This window comes from Diceros bicornis, chromosome 14 (genome assembly GCF_020826845.1).
Source record: "Diceros bicornis minor isolate mBicDic1 chromosome 14, mDicBic1.mat.cur, whole genome shotgun sequence".
In the NCBI taxonomy this organism is placed as follows: Eukaryota; Metazoa; Chordata; class Mammalia; order Perissodactyla; family Rhinocerotidae; genus Diceros; species Diceros bicornis.
In genome coordinates this window covers 39,580,924-39,595,061 of record NC_080753.1, presented here as the reverse complement: position 1 = coordinate 39,595,061, position 14,138 = coordinate 39,580,924, and the positions used below count along the sequence as shown (strand labels likewise).

The 14,138-nt window shown below is 37.7% G+C and overlaps 1 non-coding gene across 1 annotated transcript; it reads left to right on the top strand.

Annotated features, from left to right (window-relative positions):
* The first annotated feature begins 5,781 nt into the window (after positions 1-5,781).
* Positions 5,782-5,854, top strand: TRNAT-CGU (transfer RNA threonine (anticodon CGU)). The gene has a single exon. It is a non-coding gene; the product is annotated as a tRNA-Thr (tRNA).
* The last annotated feature ends 8,284 nt before the right edge of the window (positions 5,855-14,138 follow it).

Sequence of the window (14,138 nt, the reverse complement as noted above, 5' to 3'; positions counted from 1 at the left end):
ACTAATGCCACCATTTAGAAGCAGAAGTATCTTTGAGTCTCTGAGGAAAATAGACATTTCGAGTATTAGGAAGGAGAACGTAGCCCTTTGAAAGTGGTAATCACCATTGTTTCAAACTTAATTATTTCCACACTTTATTCACTGTTAATAAGTTTTGGTACAAACGGTGCAGTGGTAAACGGAGAACAAGATTCAAAATTAGGCTCTTTGAGGGCTATGTTTTACTGTGGTCTAATAAAAAAATGATATTTACATGTTATATTATGCCAATGTCACACATCGTCTCACAAGGATCACTTTTCACAGCTATTCTTTTCATTTTTTGGTGTTAATTACAAAATATGGGGGAAAAGATCATTTGTTTATGGAAACAACTTTGTTTACATACCCTCCTCAACTTTAGACAGAGTAAATGTTTATTTCTGCCAATCATGAAATTCTCTTCCCATCACTTTAAATACTTTGCAATTTTCTATAAGCAGCTTCATATATACCCTTACCTTGTGATTTAGCAAATTTTGCACATAGCAATTAGAACTGGAAGGCCATATATGTAATAAAATGTTATATAGCACTTACAATAATAACAGAAGGTCGGAGAGAGGAGTGCTTAAGTTAACCTCTGAAAAAATGGGGTTGGCAAAATATTTGGGAATTTTATTGTTAATATGTTTGGCTTGTCCAATATTTGTAATAGAGGTTCCATTTGAGCTCCTGTGTTTCCTGCAGTTTAAGGAAAGCACAAAGAACTCCAGGTATTCTCACTTCTGCTGGAATTTTATTGGGGGGGGGTCACTGAAATCAGGGAAAGGTCACTCTCCCATCTTGTACTGTTCAGAAGATGGTGCACAGAAATTATTTAATATGTTTTTCTCTTACTCCATATCTGCGTCCACACACCACCTCTGTTTCTAACATGGAAGATTTGTTGTCTGGCCTTAGAAAAGAAACAGTCTTAGGTGTGGACAGTCATTCTTTTTTTCAATTGAGGTATAATTGACATATAACATTATATTAGTTTCAGGTGTACAACATAATAATTTGATATTTGTATATATTGTGAAATGATCACTACAATAAGTCTAGTTAACATCTGTCACCATACATAGTTCTAGAATTTTTTTCTTGTGATGAGAACTTTTAAGATTTACTCTCTTAGCAACTTTCCAATATTCAATACAGTATTTTTAACCACAGTCATCATGCTGTATATTACATCCTCATGACCCATTCATCTTATAACTGGAAGTTTGCACCCCTTGACTCCCTTCACCCATTTCACCCACTCCCCATCCCCTACATCTGGCAACCACCAATCTGTTCTCTATATCCATGAGCTTTTTTGTTTGTTTGTTTTTAGATGCCACATATAAGTGACATCATATAGTATTTGTCTTTCTCTATCTGACTTATTTCACTTAGCATAATGCCCTCAAGGTCCATTCATGTTGTCGCGAATGGAAAGACTTCATTCTTTTTTATGGCTGAATAATATTCCTTTGTCTATATATACCACATCTTCTTTATCCATTCAAACATCAATGGACACTTAGGTTGTTTCCACATCTTGGCTATTTTAAATAATGCTGCAATGAACATGGGGGTGCATATATCTTTTCAAGTTTATGTTTTCGTTTTCTTTGGATAAATACCTAGAAGTGGAATTGCTGGATCATAAGGTAGTTCTATTTCTAATTTTTGAAGAAACCTCCATACTGTTTTGCATAGTAGTTGTACCATACAAAACATTATTTATGTAGATTATAAAGTCCCCAAGAGAAACAGAATGGGTTACCCCTCCAGCAGGACTAATAGAGCCAGGAAATATCACTGCAGCCTTACCCAGCTGCTTGGAATGAACCAGGCTATTGTTTGAAGCCAGAAGCTCCACCACATTCCCCCCAGGACCAGACGCCTCCTCAACCATGTTTAACAGAAGAACTGTCCACATACCAGTCTCTCTGGGATCTGTAGGGAAGAACCTGTACTCTATGCCTTCTTCCTCACTTCATGGCAGTTTGTGGCAAATATATTTGTATTTCTCTTTGCAATGGCTATACTCCTAATATGGGATAACAAAAAATGTCTAGAGGTAAATATTTCTTATCAGCTGCTCAAGCTCTAATCTACTCTATCATCCAAGGTTTATACAGGATAGAAATTCATGACCCAACCAACTCCTGGAAGGTATCACTACAATTACAACAGTGGTATGCCGATTAGTCTCCACTGGCCCCTCCAGACCCATTCTCTGCTCTGCTTCTATGCCCTGGAAGGCTGCATCGTTTGGGCTCTCTTGCCTCCTGGCTCCTGTTTCTATTCAGCCAATGGAAGGCACAGCAGACAATGAGATGGCAGGAAGAGAGAGAAGTAGATGCATTTATTCCTCCCACTCACTCCCTGCCAGGCTGTGTCCCTCCCATACATTCATTCATGGGCAGAGCTCCCAGTGGATGGGTTCTCTCCCATGGCTAGAATTCTTGCTAGGTTCTGGCAACTCTGTCCCTTCCCCTTTCCCTTAATGCCTGGGAATGCTAAAGACTCCCACAGTTCCGATCCTTGGAGGTTTCCTTAACTATAAGAAGGTCCTCCAATAATCTCTCCTAGATTCACCCTTCGAATGTGTTACCTACTTCCTGCTGGGACACTGGTTAATATAACCAGATTTACCCAAGTCCACCTCTGAGCCTTACCCACCTGACCATGGCGGAGAGGTGCTCCAAAGGTTGGGCCTTCAAGAGCAGCAAGGTCCATGACATGAACAGTAACTTCCGTGCACGTGTGATTTCCCCTCTTGAATATAACCCTAAATTTGAGAATCAACCCAATGGCTGCTCTGAAAACACTTGTTAAAATGAATTCCAATTAGGCAAAGATTTCTTACGTTAGAAAGAGGTGGAAATTAATAACAACAGTAGAGAAACATTAATTGTCTAGGTTAGTGTCACAGAGTCAAAGGGCCAGGTCTTACATTTACTGAATTCTGAATCATTTGGCTCCTCAAATGATGTTTATCAGAAGTAAGGTTAAACCAAATACAAAGAAATATTACTCTAGCATCTTCCAATTTTTTATAATTTAAAAAGTATTACACCTAATTGTTAGAAGACTTAAAAAAATGAATAAATTCAAAAGTTAACCAATAGTCACCACCCTGTTGATTTATTTCCCTCTAAGATTTTTCTGTGCAATGTATTTAGAATAAAACTGTGATCATGTCATGTAGTTTTGTGCTCTGTTTTTTTCATTTAATGATATTTCATGACCTTTTGCCACAATATTAAGTGCAATTTTCTCCTAAAAATCTGTAAGAGCTGAGTGATATTTTCTATATGGATATATAGTACATCAGTGTGGTGTTTGCAAGTTGAAAGGCAGACCATGACCTATTTTCTAAAATTTAGATTCACAACCAGAGATTTGGGCCTGGTAGAGGGCAGTCGGTCAGGACGTCCTTGGGAATATTGCCAACAGATTTGGTAGCAGAACTGTTGGGCATAGGTACAGGCTGCCTATCACTCCTAATTCCTGTCCTTCAACTCTCTCCTTCCCGTCTTCATTCTCATTTCCTTCATTCCCCCTGTTTTCTCACCACTGTTCCCCTCCTTTTAAAGAGTTTTTTCTAATTCTGAAGAAGCTTACACTGAAAAGAGCTTTGAAAAAGAGGCCAGGCCTCATTTTATCGGGAACTGATAGTCAGTTCTGTTTTCCTGCCCCAGACATCCTATATGTAAGTTCCCCATGCAAGACTCTGCTGACTTCTAGAGACTGAAGTTGGGAGAAAGAGAGATATCAGGGCTGGTGCTCTTCCAGAATTGTTGATCCTTGCAGGCCCTTGCATAGCTGCCAAAGCACTTGTATATAACTGTGTGTTTGCAGGATAAATATTCTATCACGTATGCCATATGTGGTAGAGATTTGAATGCATGCCAGGCATTCTCTTAACTCCTGGGAACTCCACGAGGTAGAGAAGTAACCTCCACAGTATCTAGCCCACAATGATTGCTCACAAGTTAGTAAATACTACATTGAATGAATACATTTAAGGATCAGAAACCTTTATCTCAGCAGACAGAGGAAGAAAGAGAGCTCACTTAGATAATTTAAGAGCATCAAAAAATAAAACACCAAAAAAAAAATTAGGTTTGAGTGATTCCTCTGAACATAAGAGACCTGTATTTCACTCAGGTCATCCATTTCTTCAGGCCCTAGAAAACAGGAGGTGAACAAGGTGTACCTAAGCCCAGGATCAAATCTGCCCAAACTGCAAACCACAGGCTTGTTGGGACTTTGTGATCCTTCGTGGGCCTGCATCCCCGAGCTTCAGGACAGAGGGTCCCTTCTGCAGAGGCAAGTTTAGGATTTTGGAGAATCTGAACAAGCTGGCTCTTCTGGGAGGCAGGAGGCGGTTCTTAGGAACTTCCTAAGAAGTTCCGGAAGCTGCGGATGGATACCAGTGATAAGCTTGACCTCACATTCCGTTCACTGCCCCCGCTCTCAACTCCATTAGTATGCCCATTTCTTGTTTTGCTTTGTTTAACTATCATTTGCGTTTAGGACACTCCAGGTGACAAGTGCGTTGTTTGACTGTATATGTCTTTGGGGAATGGAAGGCAGAGGGTGAGACCGTTTCACCCTGTGAGATGCTGTGGAGAGCTGGCCGGCTGGCTACTGATAGATTTCTCGGCCTCTCCTCTGGAGGGTGGGAGACCTGTATTCCAGAGTTGGGATAGAGGCACAGAGCCTGGATTCTTCACTTTCCAACAGTGAATCTTATTTTGCTGAATTGTTTTAATAAATTACCTGTATTTATCAGTAGTCAAGGTGGTTTTGATTTTGTTTGTAATTAAGAACTACAATTTCTTTATGAGCCAGCTATCAAACCATGAAAGTAGAAAGGAAAACGATCCTTGCTTTGTTTCAGATGCACAGGGCCCTGACTTGGGACGGGAGAACTAGGATTTGTGGTTGAGTTTCTTCTCTACCCCGGTCTCCTTACATTATGGTTGTTGTTTGTCTGAGCTGAGCCCCCTAACAGCTTTTTTGATGCCCCTCACAGCCCCTTTACCAGGGTGAAAGTTAACAATTTTCTGATATCTTTGCCACCGCGCCTTTGGACAGAACTCTTCTATTTGGATTTCAGCGACGCCCCGGGGAGAAAGAGAAACGTGGCCCTGGTCTTTACGCCCGGGACTGAGGCTCCAAAAGATATTTCAGCCTCAAAGACTAAGCTACAACACGGAGAGCCTCTTTTCTGCTTCTGTCCCCTGGAGCTTGCTCCATTTCCTCCTTCCAGCTGGCTTCATCCTTTCCCTCACCTTTCAGTCTATGTCTTCTGATATTGATATCGGGGAATTTGAGACAGATTTCGCCTGTTTTTCCTCAAGGCACTAAGAACTAGAATACCTGGGCGTCAATCAGTGCAAAAAGTACTGCAGAGCGGAGGGCGTGGCTGTACATAAAATCAAGTGGCACCGTAGTCCTCATCCCAAACTCCATATCTTGGCAAATGGGTATTCCCCACTATTCGTCAACATGGAACCTCTGCCCCTCGACTGCCCTGGATTCAAAGCAAGACTATACCTCCTTCGACAAAAGCCAATTGAAGGGGATGTTAAAACTATCAGAGAGTGAGGGAATTTGTTTGACCACAGTCCAGAAAGTCGGAAAGGGGATGGGAGTGGACGTCAAATTTTTTAGAAACAAATAAAAACAAACAAACCCTAAAGATTTGAACATACAAACGCCTTTAGAACAGGAGTGAAAATACTCAGCTGTGGAGGCTCCGTAGCTCAGGGGTTAGAGCACTGGTCTCGTAAACCAGGGGTCGTGAGTTCAAATCTCACTGGGGCCTTAAACGCTGCATGTTTTCTCATCTATGGCAGATGGTTTTAAGGGTTGTGTTTCCTTGACGCCAAAACCTAGAACTAGAAATGAATTCCCCAAATCTATACGCTAACTTCTTAGGGTACAGGACAGTACTGCTAACAAAAGTAGGGAACTGTACAACTAAGGATCTTTATAACAGATGGAAATAAAGCTGCTGTGCCATCTGAACTCTTGACAATATGTGAAAGTCAGGTAGGACACCTTGAAGGGCCAGCAACAATTAATGTCAATATAAACCAGCTGATAAACTAATTTGTATCGAGTGACACTTGCAATCTAAAGAGCCCTAACTAACGTAGCCGCTGTGGACCTAAAGAGATTATACTATAATTATCAATTTATCCAACTTAGTGGACTCTAAGCCCCCCTGAAGACAGGAGTCATATCTTATTTGATATTGTATCTCAGAACCTTGAAGAGCATGGACTCTAGTCAGTGATCAGTAACGATTTCTTGAATGAAGCCCAGGTAAAAAAACATAACCAGAGTGTATTGAGTTTGCAAATACCTTAAGAGATATACAAATTGCCTGAAAGCCAAGGAACCAAGGTCAACTAATAGAGAAGACCAAAGAAAGTAACACAGCCCTGATGAAGATTCTACCTAAATATGAAGCAACTAATCCTCCTGATCTCAATTTATTTCATAATTGGAATTAGCTGCCCACAAAAACAAACCCTTGATAACATCTGAATGGGTAACATAAATTGCTAGAATCAATAATCTATATCAAAGATTTAAATGGTAGAATTTCCCTACACCACATTTATATTAAATAATTAATAATATAATAATACCCATAAACCACAGATACACTCCTCAAAAACGTACTTTTGATTCTTGAAACGATTCAACACAATATATGTTGTACCATGTTTGAAAAATTTACTGTAAATTGCTAAAGACTCAGAACAGGCACAGGTGAATCATTTCCTTTAAAATCAACCAGAGCAGCTTTCTATTGCTTCCAACTTAGGACTCTGGCTGTTCCTCAAAGTCTTCAGGGTTCTTGATAATTTCGTTACTCATGGATACTGCTGTCTCTGCTTCTAGCAAAATCCCTTCATCTCTGTCTCTAGCAACGTCCTACTTATCCTTCAGAATTCAGCTCGTGTTTCACTTTACTCTCAATTTAGGTGAGAGGTGCTTTTTTCATAGCACCATTCATTCACCTTTATTATAGCATATATTGCATAATATCTAGTAAATAATTGAAGTACTTTTTTCTCTTTTTCTTACTAAAATGACACTTCTTGATAGTAGGAACCAAGCTTTCTTTAGGACTGAATCACCACAAGCCAGTCGGAATCCAAACATGTGTGATGAATAATTTTTTCTTAAATGAATGAATGGGGCTAGCCCAGGTGGCCTAATGGTTAAGTTGGGCATGCTCCACTTCGGTGGCCTGGGTTCCGTTCCTGGGCATGGACCTACACCACTCGCCTGGCAGTGGCCATGCTGTGGCAGCAGCTCACATACAAAAAGAGGAAGATTGGAAGATTGGCAGCAGATGTTAGCTCAGGGTGATTCTTCCTCAGTAAAAAAAAAAAATGAATGAATGAGTGCTACATTTCTAAACCAGCATATGCTCTACAGCAAGATGAGTTTATCAGGAGACTATTTAGCCTGTTGTTAAAAGAAAGTAATTTGGGAAACTAAAGCCATGTTTGTAAGAATTTTACTGTGTTAATGTCTACAGTATTTGCAGTTCATCCACTGAAATTCAGGGGCTGTGATTTTAACACGTATTGGTAAGAAGCTGTTATTTACAATATGTCGCCATATTCAGTAATTTAAAAAATGCAACACAGGGTTTCCAGTTCCTCAGGTAAGGAGCTTGGATGTCCCCACTCCATCCTGACAACAATTAAAAAGCTAAACAGACTGAAAAATTAATAACTCTTCTTGAATCCATAAGAGAGAGGAGGATGCAAGGCAAACCCCTGCCCCCAAGACTGGAAAGGCAGACAGGTAAATACAGGGAGTCATGGGCTTACCAGAGCAGAGACTGATGACCAGATTCTGCCGGGGAATCAGTAGCAGAGTAGGAAACCCTGAACTATAATTGACAGATTTTGGGAGGTTCAGTGTGGGTAACTCCAAAAATTAAAAGCTCCAGGGGAACCTAGTCATATGGTGAGTTTACCACCAGGAGCTCGACCAGGTTCTTACAGTACATATTGAAATAAAATTCCTTCGTATTTCCAGCAGGAGAAAGGGAAAAGGAACCATTTTGAAATACACCAGAGCACTCTGTTCTTCTTAACAAGACCTGTCCTCAGAAGAAACTAGTTAACCAGATCCTAACCTGCTGGGGTATTATCAGAGCCTAACTGACCTGGAGGAAAGAAAATACCCAACTCCAGTCAGCTCTTGCCTTCCATGTTCGAGAAGGGAAATACCCAGCTCCGGCCCATTCTAGCCATCCTGTACCACCTCAGGAGGGAGAAGAAAACTGAGAAACACTTGTGAAGTTCAAAGTCCAGAGGCACAGGCTCATTGAAAGACTGAGACCTAATCATAGAACTATAGAACATGTCCCCTCCCCTACACCTCACCACATTAGTAAAGGCCTATTTACAGCAGTTCCTTTGACTTAGTACATCATACCTGGCTATCAAAAAAAAAAAAAATTTACAAGGCATGCCAAAAGGCAAAAAGCACGCTTTGAGAAGACAGAACAAGCATCAGAAACAGACATAGCAGGGATGTTGGAATTATCAAACTGGGAATTTAAAACAACTATGATTAATATCCTAAGGGGTGTAATGGATAAAGTAAACAACATGTAAGAACAGATAGGCAATGTAAGCAGAGAAATGGAAATCCTAAGAAAGAAACAAAGGAAATGCTAGAGATCAAAAACGCCATAACAGAAAAGAAGAATGCCTTTGGTGGGCTTATTAGTAGACTCGACATGGCTGAGAAGAAGATCTCTGAGCTAAAGGATATGTCAATAGAAACCTCAAAAAGTGAGAAGCAAAGAGAATAAAGACTGAAAAAGAAAAAAACAGAATAAAATATCCAAGGACTATGGGACAACTATAAAAGGTGTAACATAGGAGTAATGGGAATACCAGAAAGAGAAGAAAGTGAGAGAGGAACAGAAAAAATATTTGAAACAATAACGACTGAGCATTTCCCCCAAATTAATATCAGACACCAAACCACAGAGTCAGGCAATTCAGAGAATGCCAAGTAGGATACACGCCAAAAAAACTACAACTCAGTATATCATTTTCAAACTATGAAAATCAAAGGTAAAGAAAAAATCCTGAAAGAAGTCAGAGGAAAAAAACACTGTACGTATAGAGAAACAAAGATAAGAATTACATCTGACTTCTCCGCAGAAACCATACAAGCAAGAAGAGAGTGGAATGAAATATTTAAAGTGTTGAGAGAAGAAAAGCACCAACCTAGAGTTCTGTACCCTGCAAAATTATCCTTCAAAAATCAAGAAGAAATAAAGACTTTCTCAGATAGACAAAAATTGAGGGAATTTGGTGCTAGGAGACCTGCCTGACCTATAGACAAGGGAAATAATACAGGTCAGTAATTTGGTTCTACATAAACAAAGGAAGAGCATCAAAAAAGGAATAAATAAAGGTAAAATTAAAACTTTTATTTTGCTTATTCTTAACTGAATTAATATATAACAGTTTGTTCAGAATAATAACGCCAACAATGTGTTTGATTATTTATACTTATGTATATATCATATGTATATATGTATTTGCTTGTGTATGTTTATATATAAGAGAAATGAATGACAACAATATCACAAGGACAGGAAGGAGGAATTGGGATTATTTTGTATTGAGATTATAAGGTACTCACATTACCCATAAAGTGGTATAGTGTTACTTGAAAGTGGACTTGGATTAGCTGTAAATGTATATTGCAAAGTCTAGTTTTAACACTAAAAAAAGTAAAAGAAGAAATATAACTGATATGCTAAGAAAGGAGAGAAAATGGAATAATATGCATGCTCAATTAAAACTACAAAAGGTAGGAAAAGAGGGGATGACAAAAAATAGGAACAAAGAACAAGGGCATCAAATAGAAAACAGTAATGAATATAGTAGATATTAATCCAACTATATGAGTGATCGTTTAGACCAACATCAATGGTCTAAATGCACCAATGAAAAGACAGAGATTGTCAGAGTGGATCATAAAACAAGACCCAACTGTATGTTGTCTACATGAAACCCACTTTAAATATAAAGACACATATAGATTAAAAGTAAAAGGATGGAGGAAAATATACCATGACTACATTAATAAAAAGAAAACAGGAGTAGCTACACAGTCAAGCACCACATAATCGTCTTTTGGTCAATGATGGACCACATATATGATGGGTCCCATAAGATTATAATGGAGCTAAAAAATCCATATCACTTAGTGAAGTCATAGCCATTGTAACAGCTGTACAATGTGTTTGTGTTTTAATCTAAGTGTTATTACAAAAGAGTCAAAAACTTATTAAAAAGTTTATAAAGTAAAAAAGTTACCATGAGCTAAGGTTAATTTATTATTGAAGAAAGAAAAAATTTTTTTAATAAATTTAGTGTAGTCTAAGTGTACTGTGTTTATAAAGTCTACAGTAGTGTACAGGAATGTCCTAGGACTTCACATTTACTCACCACTCACTCACTGACTCACCCAGAGCAACTTCCAGTCCTGAAAGCTTCATTTATGGTAAGTGCCCTATACAGGGGTACCATTTTTTATGTTTTATACTGTATTTTTACTGTACCTTTTCTATGTTTAGATATGTTTAGATACACAAATACTTACCATTGTGTCACAATTGCCTACAGTATTCAGCACAGTAACATGCTGTACAGGTGTGTAGTCTAGAAGCAATAGGGTATACCATGTAGCCTGGGTGTATAGTAGGCTATACTATCTAGGTTTGTGTAAGTACGCTCTATGATGGTTGCACAACAACGAAATCACCTAACAATGCATTTCTCAGAATGTATCCCTGTCTTTAAGCAACACATAACTGTATTATTTTCAGCCAGAGCAGACGTCAAAGCAAGTTATCAGGGATAAAGAAGGACATTACATAACAATAAAGGGATCATTTCTGCAAGAAGACATAATAATCCTTAATGTGTATGCACCTAACAACAGTGTCAAACTATGTAAAACAAAAACTAATAGAATGGCAAGGAGAAATAGATGAATCCACTATTATAGTTAGAAACTTCAACACCCCTCTATCAGAAATCAGATCCAGCAGGCAGAAAATCAGTAAAGATATGGTTAAACTCAGTAACACCATCAATCAACTGAATATAATCAACATCTAAAGACTACTTTATTCAACAGCAACATAATACAAACTCTTCTCAGGCCCACATGGAACATTCAGCAAAATAGACCACATTCTGGTCCATAAAACATACCTTAACAAATTTAAAGGAATAGAAGTCACACAATATCTGCTCTCAGACCACAATGGAATTAACCTAGAAGTCAATAACAGAGAGGTAACTGGAAAATCCCAAAATATATGGAGATTAAGCAACACGCTTCATGGATCAAACAAGAAATCTCAAGAGACATCACGTAATATTTTGACTACATTAAAATGAAAACACAATTTGTCAAAATTTTGGAGATACAGTGAAAGCAGTGCATAGAGGAAAATTTATATCATTGAATGTATATATCAGAAAATAAGAAAGATCTAAAATCAATAATGTAAGCTTCCACCTCAATAAAGTAGAAAAAGAAGAGCAAATTAAATCCAAACTAAGCAGAAAAATAGAATTAATAAGAAATAGAGCAGAAACAATTGAAATTGAAAACCGGAAATCAACAGAGAAAATTAATGAAACCAAAAGCTGGTTATTTGAAAAGACCAATAAAACTGATAAGCCTCTAGCCAAGCTAAGCAAAAAAAAGAAAATAGAGAGGACATAAAATTATTAATATCAGAAATGAAAGAGGGGAAATCACTGCAGATCCTACAGACACTGAAAAGATAATAAAGGAATACTATGAACAACTCTATGCCCACAAATTGAATACCTAGATGAAATGGACCAATTCCTTGAAAGACACAATTTGCCAAAATTCACACAAGGAGAAATAGACTATCTGAATTGGTCTATATCTATTAAAGAAATTGAATCAATAATTATCATTCCAAAACAGAAAGTACCAGGCCCAGATGGGTTCACTGGTGACAGTTATCAAATATTTAAAGAAGAAATTATACCAATTCCCTAAAAACTCTTTCAAAGGGTAGAAGCAGAGGGAATACTTCCTAACTCATTCTACACATTACCCAAGTACCCAAATACCAAAATCAAAGACATTACAAGAAAAGAAAACTCTAGAGCAATATCTGTCACGAACATAGATGCAAAAATCCTCAAGCAGATCGAATCCAACAATGTATAAAAAGAATTCTACACCATGACCATGTGGGATATATCTCAAGTATGCAAGGCTGGTTCAACATTCAAAAATCGATGAATGTAATCCATCACATCAATAAGTTAAACAAGAAAAATCATATGATCATATCAATAGATACAGAAAAAGCATTTGACAAAATCCACCACCCTTTCATGATGAAAACTCTCAGTAAACTAGGAATATAGGTTAACTTCCTCAACTTGATAAAGAATATCTAGAAAAAACCTACAGCTAAAATCATACGTAATGGTGAGAAGCTCAAAAGTTTTCTGCTAAGATCAGGTACAATGTAAAATGACATGATCATCTATATAGAAAATCCAAAAGAATCAACAACAACAAAAAACCCAAAAAACAAAAAAATGAACTCCTGGAACTAATAAGTAATTATGACAATTTTGCAGGATACAGGGCTAATATACAAAAGTCAATCACTTTCCTATGTACGAGTAATGAAGAATTGGAATTTGAAATTAAAAACACAATACCATTTACATTAGCAACTCCCAAAATTGGAATACTTAAGTATAAATCTAACAAAATATGTACAAGATCTATATGAGGGAAAGCACAAAACTCTGATGAATGAAATCAAAGAAGAACTAAGTAAATTGGGAAATATTACATGTTCACGGATAGGAAGACTCAATATTGTCAAAATGTCAGTTCTTCCCAACTTGATCTATAGATTCAATGCCATCCTAATCGAAATCCCAAGAAGTCACTTTGTGGATTTGAACAAACTGACTCAAAAGTTTATGTGGAGGGACAAAAGACTCAGAATAGCCAACACAGTATTGAAGGAGAGAAGCAAAATGGGAGGACTGATACTACCCAAATTTAAGACTTACTATGAAGCTACAGTAATAAAGACAGTGTAGTATTGGCAAAAGAATAGACAAATACAACAATGGAACAGAACAGAGAGCCCAGAATAGACCCACATAAGTATAGGCAACTGATCTTTGACAAAGGAGCAAAGGCAATAGAGTCGAGCAAATATAGTCTCTTCAGCAAATGGTGCCGGAAAAATGGATTTCCTCATGCAAAAAAGTGAGTCTAGATAGACCTATGCTCTTCACAAAATTAACTCAAAATATGAAACCTAACTGTAAATGTAAAATGCAAAACTATGAATCCTAGAAGAAAACCTAGGAGAAAATCTAACTAATCTTGCGTTTAGGAACAACTTTTAGATTCAACACGAAAGGCACAATCCTTGAAAGAAAGAATTAATAAACTGAACTTCATTAAAATTAAAACTTCTGCTCTGTGAAAGATACTGTCAAGAGAATGAAAAGACAAGACAGACTGGGAGAAAATATTTGCAAAACGTATATCTGATACAGGACTGTTATCCAAAATATACAATGAACTCTTAAAACTCAACAACAGAAGAGAAGAACCTGATCAAAAAATGGACCAAAGACCCTAACAGATACCTCACGAAACAAGATATGCAGATAGCAAATAAGCATATGAAAAGATGCTCTACATCATATGTCATCATGGAAATGCAAATTAAAACAACGAGATACCATCACACAGGTACTAGAACAGCCAAAATCCGGAACACTGACAATACAGAATGCGGGTGAAGATGTGGAAGAACAGGAACTCTCATTCATTGCTTGTGGAAATGCAACATGGTACAGCCACTTTGGAAGACAGTTTGGCAATTTCTTACAAAGCTAGGCATGGTCTTACCACACAATCCAGCAATCGTACTCCTTGGTATTTACCCAAATGAGTTGAAAACTGATGTCCACACAAAAACTTGAACACAGATGCTTATAGCAGCTTTATTC